This window comes from Macrobrachium nipponense, chromosome 42 (assembly GCF_015104395.2).
Source record: "Macrobrachium nipponense isolate FS-2020 chromosome 42, ASM1510439v2, whole genome shotgun sequence".
Taxonomy (NCBI): domain Eukaryota; kingdom Metazoa; phylum Arthropoda; class Malacostraca; order Decapoda; family Palaemonidae; genus Macrobrachium; species Macrobrachium nipponense.
This window is the reverse complement of record NC_061103.1, coordinates 46922520-46937851: the sequence shown is the minus strand read 5'-3', so window position 1 is coordinate 46937851 and position 15332 is coordinate 46922520. Positions and strand designations below refer to the sequence as shown.

Sequence of the window (15332 nt, the reverse complement as noted above, 5' to 3'; positions counted from 1 at the left end):
CGTCCTGAATCTCATTGTCAATCTACTTTTTTTATAGAAGTCTCTTTATTAGACATATCTGAATGAGATACACTTGACCAGATCTCTCGTACGATGACTTCGGGACATTCGAAAGGCTTTTATACCTGAAGTCTAAGTTCTTATGTGTAATAATATCTGCATATTGCAGGAATTCTACGTATACATGTATCATGTTGATAATAAGCCTCTATTGAAAAAACTATTGCATAATAATTATCCTGCAATTGTGGGGTTTTTGTGCTGATATGGTCGTCTGTCAATCCTCAACTTTTTGGGACATTCATAAAATTATAAATTATATAAATTTCTTCCCCGATTTCCTTGGAAGTTATTTCATGGATTGTCAAAATTATTGTTTACCTGTAGGTATTATGATTCGTTATTATTCACATAAAATATAAAACCAAGTGTGAGCTCTCTTTCTTCAAAGAATATCATTGACTAACTACATTCATAGTATAGCATTTGTTACTATAAATTTAGGTAGACAGCTAATCATCATATCAGTAATGATTTTTTTTAATATCTTCCCATTTCCCTTAGTTTGATTCATAAATTATAATCATGAAATTATACCAGAACTGAGAAGCCAATTACGGACTCTAAGTCTTCACATCAGCATATTAATTACTTCTCATACCTAGAAGTACAAGAAATATACAGTATATTCTTTCGAGGAACTGCAATGAAACTCTACAACCTTCTGAATTACCGGATTCCCGGAACTACTGAAGACAGATGTGGAAAGCACAGACTTTAATCACACAACACAGTCTTGCATCTCTCAGTTCCTAGGAAAGGAAAGCAGTGGACTGAATAATGCATCAAAGGTCCGGCGTCTTCTGTCGGGGAGTTTCATTGTGTGCGAACCAGATTTCTTCGAACGCGCCACCTAAGGGGTAAGCAGAATATTTTCGGATATAAAATGTTATTGTTTAAGCCTCAACCTTTTCCGTTGTTTTAATTCCTTAGTAACCTCTTAAAGAGGGTCTGTATCATCCATGGACAAAGAACTTTGGTCAAAATTCTAAAAACGATAACGAGAGCGTCCCAGAACTTAATAACCCAAAGAGGCGTGAAATCAGTCAGTAACTTAAGCTGCCAATTCTCCTCCCTTTCCAATTAAGTAAGTAAGGGTTGGCTTTTCCATATAATATAACAAATATGAATTTTGCTGCCATATATTGCCAATGACCCATTTGACGGAGGGTAATTATGCGTCATTACCTTAGTGTGAAGGGTTTGCGGACAATATTGCTGCGTAAATAAGAATCAGGGAACAGAATTAGACATCCAGAATGAATCAGGGATGTAATTATGAGAAGCAATACGGAAGAGTTATAAGAAACAAAGGGTTTTATATTTGCCATGAATAATAATAAATTTAATTCACAAACTAAATGGGAAATAGGCCTAGGAACTCTGTCCCTTGTGCAAATATAAATGTGTGGGGAATTAATGATATATCGTTTATGCTCGTGAAGGATGGCTCTAGGGAACTGTGCAACTGTGCGACGGCAACATTCATCTCAACTCTTTCCAGGAAGCTGTCATTCTCCATTCTCTCAAAATGACAGACCATCTTCAAATGCTGTGATTTAATCGCGCCTTCTCCACCTCCTGCTGATCTTTGCACTATTACGTATATATCCCACTATTATGCACCTTTTATTTTTATTTAATTAGCCTAAAATAGCTTTTGCTTCTTCTCAAAATATCAGGAAAGATTTACGTCGATGGTTTTTCAAATGAATCAGATTTTATTCTTCCATATTCTGGGATCTGAGACCTCCTCCAACTCTCATTCACATTTAGATCCTCCTCGCAAAACGGATAGACATTATTAACCCTCTCACTTAACTTAGGGAACATCTGCCAAGGTATTGCGTCATGGGTATGTGGGCAGTCGGGCGGAGGAACCACACACACTAAGTAAAACAAAGCCCACGAGAGAGAGAGAGAGAGAGAGAGAGAGAGAGAGAGAGAGAGAGAGAGAGAGAGAATGTTGATAGCTGGGTTGATTGATGCTTCTTCTTGGAGTTGATGAAGTAGAAAGGAAGCAAAGGCAAGATGTGGGTAGATATATTCATGGCTTGAGAAATGTTGATGTGGTCGTATTCTCAATATAGGAGTATCTATTTCCGAGGCTGATTTAACGAGGTTAATTAATTAACTGCCATTTTTATTACAACAATTGCATCCGATCAGTTATAATAAAAGCTACAAAGTTAAGCAGCAATAACTTTATCACTCACTCCTCTCGTAGTAGCCATCTTGCTTGGTAAGACGTACCCGCGTGAAGTCAGATTAATCAACAGATATCACAAGTTTAACATACGACTAGAATTTGAGAAATATCTAGAAGTGTTCGTGAACTATCGTGATAAGATTAGTGTGAAAATAGTAGGATAAAGCGTCTTCTAAGTTAGTTTATCAGTGTATACTGTGAATCAGAACAAGATGGCAGTAAGTTCCAACTGTGGAAAAAAATGGCGAAATCTTGCGTGTCCTAGCAGATTTGGCAATAGGATGAGGTAGCAGGAAGGGAGCTGACATTTCTCATCTATGAAATCAATAACAGCCCTAATCAAAAAGATACAAAAGCATTAATAGAAATATTAGAAGGATATGATCCTTCAAACTGGAACAAATCAACAGAAAACATCTTGAAAATAATTGAAGAAGTTCCAAATAAAATCCAAGTGGTCAAGAGACTCATAAAGAAAATATACATAAACCAACATATTCCGACAAAGAAAATGAATAAGGTGAATCTTGTGAATATCCTAATTGATGCATTAGGAAAAAGAATGCCAAAAGCATGCAAACTGTGTAAGGTTTGGTATAGCATAGTCAATCCACAAAAACCTAATCAGAAAATGTGCTGCATGAACCACTTCCCGACCCATCCACAGTGTGCTGAGGTAGTGCAAGATTTGAGAAAAGATACAAGAATTTTTTGTTCAACATGTCTATCATGGATAGACAATGTTATTAAATCAAGATTGAATGTACAAATAGTTGAGGATGAAGAAGAAGAGGAAGAAGGAAGAAGAAGAAGAAGAAGAGAGGAACGGAAGAGAAGTAAACAAAAATGAAATGACAGAAAAAATAAGGAAAACAAAACAAGAACATGATAAAAGTATGGATGCAGAGATACTCATTGATACTACATATGAGGCAATAAAGCAGCATACCTACGAAGAAATAAATTACGATATGACAACAGAAAAGCAAATCCCGAAGAGGCTCTACCCAGATCTACACAATGACGGGAAAGAGGAAAAAATAGACAAGAAAGACAAAATCTGCAACCTTTTGAAAAGAGGGAATTGCAGATTTGGAGAAAGATGTTACTACAAACAACCAACCTAAGGTATGTCAAAACTATGAAATATATGGTAAATGTGCATACTTAGATGGTATGGGATGATTGCAGAGATCTGCACTCAAAAAAATATGTTAAAAACCTAAAAGAAGGAAAAGGATGTAAGTTCGACAAAAAATGCAAATATATGCACCCTGTAGCCATGAATCATAATCAAATAAATAACCAACCAAGTAATAAAATCCAAAATAAGAAAGAAACAAATAAAGAGAGAAATCAAGAATATCAGGTAAAAGAGAAAAAGCAAACCACCAATGAGATTTGCGAGGTGTCAGCAAAAAATTTCAAAGCTCAGCTCCGAAATTCTACTCAAGATAATAACTGTATTATTATGCAAGAGGATATTGCAGAAACGAGAAAATTGCAGATTCAGACACAAATGAATAATTATGATGAGGAAGATCAAATATTTATGGAAAAGTTGGATTTTTTAATGTCAGAATTTCTGGAAATGAAAAAAAAGAACAACATACCAGAACAGGAAAGAGACATGGGAAAATCCTTATTACTACCATTATTAAATGAAGGAGAAAACACGCAAACCATCATAGTGATGAATGCGCAGGTTTAGGTTTAACGAGTAACTCAAAAGAAAAATAGAGTACTTAGAAGAACTAACGCCAAAATGAAAAGAAAATAGATATAATGAATATAAGTGAAACCTGGTACTCCCAAGAGACTGGAATGATGTTCAAAAATAAAAGGGTTCCAAACTTATAGATCATACAAAAAAATAGGAATCAAGGGGGAACCGCAATATATGGGAAAGACAAAAAACAGGAAAAATATATGAGAAATATAGTAACTCAGAATGTGAACTAATAGCGGTAGAATTTGAATCTGAAAAATTGATGAACATAGTAAATATATAGACCTCCTAATACTAAAGAGTTTGACAATTAATGAATTGAAAAATTGGATGATATATGTAGAATCACAAGGACATGGACTATTCTCCTATCTGGTGACTTCAACTTTCTTTCGAGAAATGGAAAGAACCGAATAGGAGATTGTGGTTGTACTTATACATATAAAAAAGAGAGTAATAGTAGTGCAGAAGATAAGAGGCAATTTGAAAAGCTATTAGATATGCTACTAGAATACAACATTCAACAAATAAATCACCTGCCAACAAGAAAGGAAAATACTTTAGACCTAGTATTTGTGAACGAGATGAATTATGTTAAAGAAATAATAGTTTATAATGCGAGTATTTCAGACCATAATGTCATAGAATTAACAGTTCATCCAAAGCAAGTGAAAAATAGAGATAAGCAAGAAATGAAAAAGTGGGAAGGATATGGAAAATACAACTTCTACAGTAAAAATATAAAATGGTCAGAAATTAATGAAGATTAAACAAAGATTGGGATAACATTTTCGTAAGTGATGACATAAGGGTAAATACGGAGATATTATATAAAATATGGAGAAATAGTGGATAAATATATACCGAAGAAGAAAAGTAAACATCAGTCATGCATACCAAGAGACAGAAGGATCTTGTTCCAGAAAATCAGAAAGTGGAAAAAAGGTCTTGCAAAAGAAAAAAATGCATGGAAAGTTATAGAACTAAAAAGTAAGATAGAAAATGCAGAACAAAAGATTATACAATCAAAAGAAAATGAAAAACGGGACTTGGAAGAAAAAACCCTATTAAATATCAGCAAAACCCCAAACTATTATACTCATATGCAAAGAAGATGAATAAAAGAAGAATAGAAATAGGCCCTCTGAGAATTGAAGGGAGATTAACGAATGAAAAAAAGGAAATTTGCAACATACTGGCAGAACGATATAAGAGAGAATTCACCCCTAGAATGGATAATGAAGATAATGATATAGAAGTAAGGGACGAAAATAGTGAATATTACTGACATAGAAATTAATGAAGCTGATATTTGTGCAGGCAATTAATGAAATTAAAAATGGAGCTGCTGCAGGGCCGGATGGAGTCCCTGCTATTTTGTTAAAGAAAGTAGTTCATTCTATCACAAAGACACTTGCAATATTATTAAGACAAAGTGTAGATACAGGCAAGATTTATAGATGAGCACAAATTAGCATATATCACCCTACTTTCAAAAGTGGATCAAGACTAGAGGCAAGTAATTATAGGCCTGTGAGTCTAACATCACATATTATGAAAGTGTATGAAAGGGTAATGAAGAAAAAATATTATGAAACATTTAATAAAAAATAATTTGTTTAATATAGGACAACAAGGTTTTCGTACCCGGAAAAAAGTACACAAACCCAACTGTTAGTCCACCGTGAGAACATATTCAAAAATATGAAAAGCGGAAATGAAACAGATGTGGTTTATCTAGACTTTGCAAAAGCTTTTGACAAAGTAGACCATAATATATTAGCAAAGAAAATTAGAAAACACAATATCGTAGATAAAGTAGGAAGATGGTTAAAAGAATTTTTTACACAACAGAAAACAGATAGTTATTGCAAATGATGAAAAATCGGATGAAACCAAGGTAATATCCGGTGTGCCACAAGGTACGGTGCTAAGCTGCAATATTGTTTGTTATTATGATTGAAAGACATAGACAGTAATGTTAAGGATTCGGTAGTGAGTAGTTTCGCTGATGCACAAGAATAAGTAGAGAAATTACTTGGTGATTGAAGATAGGAACGCTCTACAAATAGACCTTAACAAGTATATGATTGGGCAGAGGTAAATAGGATGTATTTAACTCTGATAAATTTGAATCAATAAATTATGGAGACAGAGAAGGAAAGCTATATGCATATAGGGGACCTAATAATAGAACAATCACAAATAAGGAAGCAGTTAAAGACCTTGGTGTGATGATGAATAGGAACATGTTTTATGCAATGATCAAATAGCAAATTCTGTTTGGCAAAATGTAAGCAAAAATGGGAATGTTGTTACGGCACTTCAAAACAAGAAAGCTGAACACATGATTATGCTTTATAAAACATATGTTCGTAGTCCACTTGAATATTGCAATATGATATGGTACCCACTATCAAAAGGATATTGCACAAATAGAGAGTGTACAAAGGTCCTTTACAGCTAGAATAGAAGAAGTAAGAACCTAGACTACTGGGAAAGACTACAATCCTTAAAATTATATAGTCTAGAAAGGAGAAGAGAAACGCTACATGATAATTCAGGCATGGAAACAGATAGAAGGAATAACAGAAAATATCATGGAACTAAAAAATATCAGAAAGAGCAAGCAGAGGTAGATTAATAGTGCCCAAAAACTATACCAGGAAAAATAAGGAAAGCACACAGGACATTAATCCACTACGCACCAGCATCGATAATGCAGCGTCTATTCAATGCGTTGCCAGCTCATCTGAGGAATATATCAGGAGTGAGCGTAGATGTGTTTAAGAATAAGCTCGACAAATATCTAAACTGCATCCCAGACCATCCAAGATTGGAAGATGCAAAATATACCGAAGATGTACTAGCAACTCTCTGGTAGACTTAGAGGCGCCTCACACTGAGGGACCGCTGGGCCAACCCGAACGAACTGTAAGGTCTGTAAGGTCTGTAGGTAAGTAGGCAGCTTATCTGACTATGCCACGGTCTAAGCCTTAGGACGGTACGTACCGTCTCTAGGTTCAGGACTTAACATCCAGCAATCTCTCATATTAACGTTATTTTTTTTACGGTAATATAACGGATGGCCATATAAAATTATTATTATTATTATTATTATTATTATTATAGTATCAACTCACCAAGAGCAGAACCTGAGCTATGCAGTCCAACAAGCAGACTCCGTAAACAGAGGAAGCAGAAAGCGAAAGGTAACAGCAAATGGTTGCAACATAAGAAACAGGTGTTTAGATGCCATTGTAAACAGTGTATGGACGTGTTTATAATTGTATCTCCTCTCCAAACCCCAGACGCCAATGTTCAATTTATCATTCATTAGCAACGAACTGGCAAGGCTTTCAAGCACAGTATTAATGGAGCTGAGAGAGAGAGAGAGAGAGAGAGAGAGAGAGAGAGACTATGATTCTTGCTCTTCAATTTATATCCATGAGTGATGAGTCCTTCATCATGATTTTGAAAATCAAATTGGAGTTTAGAAAAATGGGTTACCTCGACGAGGTAACTCTCTCCTCCTTGTATGAAACCAGATATTTTCCATAACCAGAAAATACTTCAAGCCTATCATCAGGGTACCTTTAAGAAATCATGGTATTACGTGTTTAGCCTAACACTGAAATTTACGACCCAAAATCGGTTTCACCATGTGGAAAAGAACCAACTAATCTTGCAATATCTTTGTTACAAAGGATTATCGAAAGTCTTCACCTTCCTGGACCTATCCCTATTCAAGCAAGATTAACTTTCCCTTCCTTCCAGACTTCAGAACGCATGGCCGGTCCAGCCCCTGGAACTGGAAAATCAAATCATCATTCAAATAAAATCAGATACAAAATAAAGTCGTCCCTTCCCATGCCACTTAGTGTCTCTATCTTTGATCTAAGTTAAACAAGTTTATTTTCGTGTTTTCATCTTACCCAGTAACACTTCTACGAAAGAGTTGACCACTTTTCTTAAGGAACAATTCGAAATGTTGCCTATAAATATAGAGATCGTTATACACTGAATTAATACTTTATAAATATCATCGTCTACCTGTACAACGTATAAATCGCTTAAAACAATATGGAGGATGATGATACAAAGATTTCCACCTGGCTTTACAGAGGCAGATGGCACAGATAACGAAGCAGTCAGGATAGCCAACAGTTCGTCAGGGTAAAAGAAAGATGTTAACATTATAAAGTGAGTGCTGCGGTCTAGCTAATATATTGATTGTTAAATCTTTGTTTAAGTAATCAATATCTTTGTCTAAGTATATAACCCTGGAAGTGTTTTCATGCAAAAACAAGAATCGACGACAACCTCATATTGTGGTCAGTCTGTTTCTTCTTCAACGTCAGCCATCCTATTGGACATCCTTTGAACCTCTTTTCGAAACTAACGGCGGGCATCTTGAGTGCTCCCGATTGGACATTGATATATAAAAATAAAAATTAAACTTAGCTCACTCAACAGATATTTTATGCACTCTTTAAATTGCCGTGAGCGAACAACGACAATCGCCTTTTTGTTGCATGGCAATACCGTCGTTCATTTCTGGAAAGTGTCAATAGATGGCGTCAGTTGTACCCTTTTTTAGCGAAATAACTGGATTATCTTCGCTGGCACGATGAGGTTTTCTATCTCTTGAAGGTAAGGAAATTGTGGTCTAAGGAATATTACATTGTAACATTTTGCAGTTATTAACAACAACCCTTCCCCCAAATTGAAATTAAAGGCTACAGTACTACCTGATAATTCAATGGAAAGTACTGTCTTCACACATTTCTCTGACTTGTAGCGAGCTGGAAAAGATCAAAGGGTAGACAAAAATATCTGTGTCCTACAGAGCACTGTCTAAGTAGAATGACCATTATCAATGATTTCCTTAATGCAAGTGAATAGGGGTTTTCAAATGTATTCATTTTCTACCCAGAGAGCAATACAGGAAATGAATACAAAGTAAAACGGAAGCCTCGGGAATGACTCACACCTAAGGGTGATAAGTGCTCTGTCCTCAGTGGGATTCGAACTGCCGCCTGTGACCACTGAGCCATCAGAGAGGTATGTGACAAAAATGTTTCTTTATATATTTATATGTCATCAAGAGCAGTGGAATTACAGGATTCAAGATTAAGATCAATTTGGAAGTGAAGCTCTGTATTCATTCTCTCCCTCTGTGATGAAATTATCTGATGTCAAATAATCTTAAAACTAATGTGGACACGCACGTCTATGTACTTTATGAGGTACTCTCTCTCTCTCTCTCTCTCTCTCTCTCTCTCTCCTCTCCTCTCTCATCTCTCTCATAGAATATCGAATGGTTCTGTGATTGTGGAAATATTTGTTTAAAATTCAGGAAAACTACATGGAGATTTGAATTTAAACAATACCCACTAACACAAATAGGACTCGAACCTAGGACACTCTCGAATGAGAGGCAAGGAGGGTAATAACTGACCCACAAAGGTCACCAAATAATTTTAGTTTGACCCCAATGTGAAGTCGAAATTTATTTCTGGTGCACTCCTGATTGGGAATTGATTTCCGATAATAATAATAATAATATAATAATAATAATAATAATAATAATAATAATAATAATAATAATAAGTAATAATAATAATGAGAAGAATGCGGGAGTCCGGTCTCCTAAAAATTAGGTACCGAGTTCGATCTGTCAGTTAGATTCTCAATGAAGCGACAATTATTTCGTCCCGAACACTTTTTTGGATCTCATGGGATTCCTCTCATTTTTACTGATTAAAGATATTAGATTTGATTTGAGAATCAAAATAATAATAGTTTTCGGGTGTTTGTCTTTGAAAGTTTGTTTCTGATTGTTTTTCAAGTTGTTTTTTAAGATTGTTGTTTTTCATATTATTTATTGCTGCATTGACCCGTGTCAGATCAACCCTCATTCTCTTTGCTTTGTTCATCGTTCTCAAAAGCAGTTTAGGAGGCATATCCTTGCTCCTAAAATGGAAATGAAAGTAAAGACCATTTCCCAGGAGGGATCCTAATGCTCCTCATATCCTATGAAGGATACGCGACCTTCAACCGCCTGGTGCAGCTTCCTCTGCCTGGAATCATGACGGCGGGAAAGGGTTTGGCAAAGTCAGGTCAAGTTCGAACCTTTATCTGTCTTCGATGTTCAAAGCCGAGAGTCATTTCCGGTTTCCTCTCAGCTCATTATGACGGAGAAACTTTTTCCCTCAAGAAGAGGAACATTATTGCTTTAACCTTCTACTCATTTCCTCAACAAGAAAGTCGAAGACAAAGCGAATTATAGAAACAAAGCAACAACGAGAAGTGAGTCGCTACTTCCTTCTTCATTCTGTTGCAATCTCTTGCACATGACTGCAATATTAAGCTTGCAAGTTGTTGATTAAGAAAACTGGTTTTGCGAGCCGCAAGTGGGTACGAGAGAGAGAGAGAGAGAGAGAGAGAGAGAGAGAGAGAGAGAGAGAGAGAGAGAGAGGTTAAAAAGGTCACAGAAATATTGCTTTAAGATAGCTCACCATTTATCTGGTACACGTTTACGCAGAATGAGATAGTAATAAAATATGGTATCAAGAACAATACTTATAAGGAAGAACGAGAGTTGGGTGGGGCGTGGGGTGTGGGGTGGGGGGGTGGTGGTGTTGAAAAGACCACAGAAATATTGGTTTAAGATGGTAACCATTTATCTGGTACACGTTTGCGCCAAATGAATTAGTAATAAAATATGATAAGCAAATACTTATGAAGCAGGAATATGAAAAACGCTTAATATATAGTGATATACAAGAGAGAGAGAGAGAGAGAGAGAGAGAGAGAGAGAGAGAGCCCGGACAGAAAAGCATTTCATCAAATAATATTACGAGAGCATTCGGACGATCAATTGCAGAACTTTTCGCTTCGATTGGATAACTCGTTCGTGTGAGCTATGATTACTTAGGAAATTAGACCGCCTTCATCCGTAGAGTTTGGCTGTGTTGATGTAGCCAGGACATTTATGGAAATTCTGTCTGTTCTTTTAACACGGACAAGAGAAACTTTTCCTGATGAAAGTTAGAAGGATTCAGGTTTAAAAAAAATATCCAGGAGTTAAATGAGCTCCTTCACCTTGAGACAACCCCAAACATTAGGTGCTTTTGATGACCTTTATCTCGAAAAGACGCTATCTTTGAATACATCCTCCCGCCGATTACCTACTGTCGAAAAACTGATTTAGGAAACAGCCTTTCGTCCTCACTTTAACTTTCAGTGCAGCCGAACCTGTTCATTTTTCTTCATTATTCTGCACAAGGGTCATCGGAGTGATCATCCCGTGGGCTGTCTCATGTGTTGTCTGAGATTAAGCTGGCCTTATGCCAGCACAGGCTCTTGCTCATAGAGCCTTCCGTAGTCTTCCTAGTCGCTGGTGGCGTCACCGAGTCGTAGCGATCAGCTCGTCTGAAATATTAGTGATTGGGATAGAATTTTGCTTTGTTTATTGCTTTGTTTTGGTTACTTTTCTATTCTTTAGATATTCTTGAATGGTGTTTCCTTCAGATTTATTTGTATGCCACAAGTTGTTTTATATTGTCTCATTTCAGTCATATAATCATGAAAGGAAAATACTTATGAAGTCTATATTTCCAGACATCATTTTTTAAAAATTCTGTCTGATTCTTAAGACCCTGAAAACAAGACAAAGACAAGATGTGTTCGTGAAATACTACCATTCCCAAGTCTCTATCTCTTGTAGCTCAAAACTCACGAGCTAGGTCCAAGTTTTGCTTGACCCTTGACTCCCAGATAGGACCTTGACATGGACCCTTTGGCTTGACAGTCAGACAAACATACAGACTTTTCAAAGCCTAGTTGGCCCCGAACAGTTAACCAGTGAAAATAACTTAATTTATCATAACACCTGTCACTTACATAATGTAGACTTCTCTAAACACCAATTAACCGTACCTGTCCTGCCTGGACAATGCTGACCCGAGGACTAAAAAACATAACCTATTTATGAAAGCAAAAGATTAAATGTTTATATTTCATGTATTCAGGGAGTGGCCCCTAAAATATTGACCTTCAAACCAAGATGATCTGAAATAGATAAGGGATGCAGTGTATATTTCTTTATGTGTATACGTACACATGTACATACATTCATACATGCACAAATATATACTGTATATATTATATATATATATATACATATATATATATATATATATATATATATATATATATATATATATAAACATATATACGTATATATATATCTACAAATGTCTTTTAACATTCGATTTGCCCTCTCTCGGAATTAATATATTTTCATATATATCAACCGAAGGTTAATTTTTTAGTTGATAATAATTTCGCCCTCTTGTGGATTCGAAACCGTGCACGGAGGAGAAAATCAGGACTTCAGAGAGAGAGAGAGAGAGAGAGAGAGAGAGACGTCTATTAGCAATTAAAAAGAAAATCATTTAAATGGACATTCTCAGGTAGACAGTCGAGATAACCTTATTGGAAATTCCATGTACAGTCGTCCCCCAACATCGGAGTTTGCATCTAAATTCCGTCGAGGGAAGCATCGAAGGCTGACGGAGGAAGTCAATTAAGTTTATTGGTTATAAAAGGTTAAAACGAGCTTCCCTAAACACAGGATGAATTAGTTACCCTACTTTTCCAGTGTCGATTCTACGGAAATAATAAAGTATAATCTTTTGCCCGTGTGTCTGCGTTGACGCAAGTTGTCAACAACGAGCAACATAGTATGTAAGGCGGAGGGCTGATCGATTTGCCCTCGCATGTGTGACTGGCTGATTGATTTGGGCAACCGAACAGGACCACTTCTACAAACAACCACAAAACAGAACCGTTTTGTTTACGCCGTTGGACTGTAACCAGATGTTCCCCGTAACCACGTGATTTCCGAACTGTGAATTTGTTCCCATTGTAAATCTCTTCGTTTATTGGGAACAGAATTTCTTTACTTATCGTGAATTGTGATGAGATTCGCCTTTTTAATCCAACAATCGAAAGGGAAAAGAAGAACGCATCATTCACATTGTTTAACTACCCAACTTCAAGAGGTCGACCAACAGAGCTGAACAGCGGGATGAAGGTCTGTAGTGTACCGAGCACTGTTGTGACATATCTCGTTTAGAGTTTTTATTATATATATCTGGGTCAAGATGAAAATAAAGCTTTCATTAGGCAGGAGCTTTCAACTCTCTCTCTCTCTCTCTCTCTCTCTCTCTCTCTCTCTCACACACACACACACACACACAAATGGCCAAACTCCCAGAAGTAACCCATAGAAAAGATAAAGTTACAAAAACGACCTTGTAATTCCACCCAAGAAAGAGCAAACTGGCAACTCGACCAGTTGCAGGCAGATTCATTCATCTCCAAAACTCTGGTTTTTGTCTCATCCAGTTTCTCTCTCTCGTATCCTGTCGGGATTCAATTAGGATGAGGCATCAATCTTGGTCGATTTCGAAATGCTGAAGAATCCATGTTTTAAGCATCAGCTTTTTGGTCATGAATTCTTATTTAAAGATGCTATCTACCTCTTCATTAAACTGATTTTGCATTTCTTAACTATTTGACGTTGAATTTCTCAATTACACTCGTTAAAGATTTTAATCTAGAAATATTATAATTGCATACATATCTATCCGCACACATACATACACATACACATATCGCTTTTTTATTATTTTTCTATTTTTACTTTTGTAAAGAGGAAAAGATAATACACTATTATATTTTGCTGTATATGATTCCAATCAGTAAGGTCGAAAGTCCCATGTTTTCAGATTAATAATGGCCTGTATGGTGGTGAATAATGGTTACGGTATCCTTTCCGTTGTGATGAAACCTTTGAGGAAATTCCTTTCCCTGATGTGAAAATTCCCAAATAATTAACTTTAACTGGTTTGACCTTCACAATTAAGATCACAGAGCATCTGCAGATGTGAGTAAAAATTGTTAAGGAACAGCATTTTATGAACACGAAGCTGTGTCTCGTGCTGGATGCCCTGTTCAGATGTCTGGTGGAAAGCGTAGCTTCCCTCTCTCTCTCTCTCTCTCCTCTCTCGTCTCTCTCTCTCTCTCTCTCTCATGGCCCCCAAGGATCCACGCATTTAAACCATCGCTAGGAATAAACAAGCAATGCCCCTCCTAGACCAATAAATTCCACCTCTTGCGAGCGGTATGCAAAGAGAGAGAGAGAGAGAGAGATTGGCATTTTTATAATGTAGCACCTTTAAGCGACGCATGTTCTGAGGCGAGTGTTGGTATGTTTGGGTGTCTCTCTGAAGGAGAAATGCGCCAGGCTGGAGAATTGTGTGGCGGGAATGTGGGTGAATTTATTGTCTGCAGAATTAATTCAAATGATTTGGATTGATTTGGTAAACGTGAAGAATTTGGTGCTATGTCCCGTTGTGTTTTATTTATATTTTTTTCTACGTGCTGAAGAGAGGCGAGTGTGTGTGACTCAATGCGTTGAAGTCCTTAGTTTGTTATTCCTACTCGCTTCGAAATAAGCAGAGCCTTTTTAATCACTAGGGATCATATAGCCCTAAAGTGAATGGAAACTTACTAACCTCATCGTAGTCTAAGTTCGGTACTACGACACCGAGGTCACTTCATACATCCCAAATAACATTCCAGATATTACTTTGCGTTTTGTACATTAACGATTACATAAATGATATTAACTTACTATTTATAATGAATAGCGTATCTACCCGTTATTCCCCCCTGAATTCGGTGAAATCTCCACTATGCAGTTCTCATCCAAAGAAGACCACAGGAAAAATTCCCCTTATGATCATTAGATATGCATATCCTCAAAAGGAATTTCCCTAATCAACTTGAAGATAGAACTACTTAATTACGTGGTTTAGGCTGAGAGATCCCAAAGACTCACAGGACAACGTCTCGTCCGGACGGAATATTAACTCTGACTGTTCACGTGAGTCATTTCTAGAGCAACCGCTCTGTACGAGAACTGTAACCAGACTGACTTCACGGTTGCGACTGACCAACAATAAACGTTTGACCAAATATCGAATCAACAAACAACCGACGACCGACATTTAAGCGCTGCTACACATACATATATTTACTATTAAATACAGGAAACAACCAAACACAATGCTTTTCACCACCAAATACAAATACAGCAAAACACAATATCTTTCTTTCATACAATACGCATTTCCACTTACCTAAATGAGGAAAATATGGAAGAATTCATTAGAACTTACGGCCAAGTACGATCTTTCTGGTCGACTTATAGACGCTTCTGCTTTTTCACCTCACCAGGCTAATGATAATGACCGCATA

General features: G+C 36.6%; 1 protein-coding gene across 2 annotated transcripts in view; it reads left to right on the top strand.

Moving 5' to 3' along the window:
• Positions 1 to 15332, top strand: part of LOC135213185 (uncharacterized) — a 64143-nt gene that overhangs the window by 15797 nt on the left and 33014 nt on the right. The window lies entirely within an intron of this gene.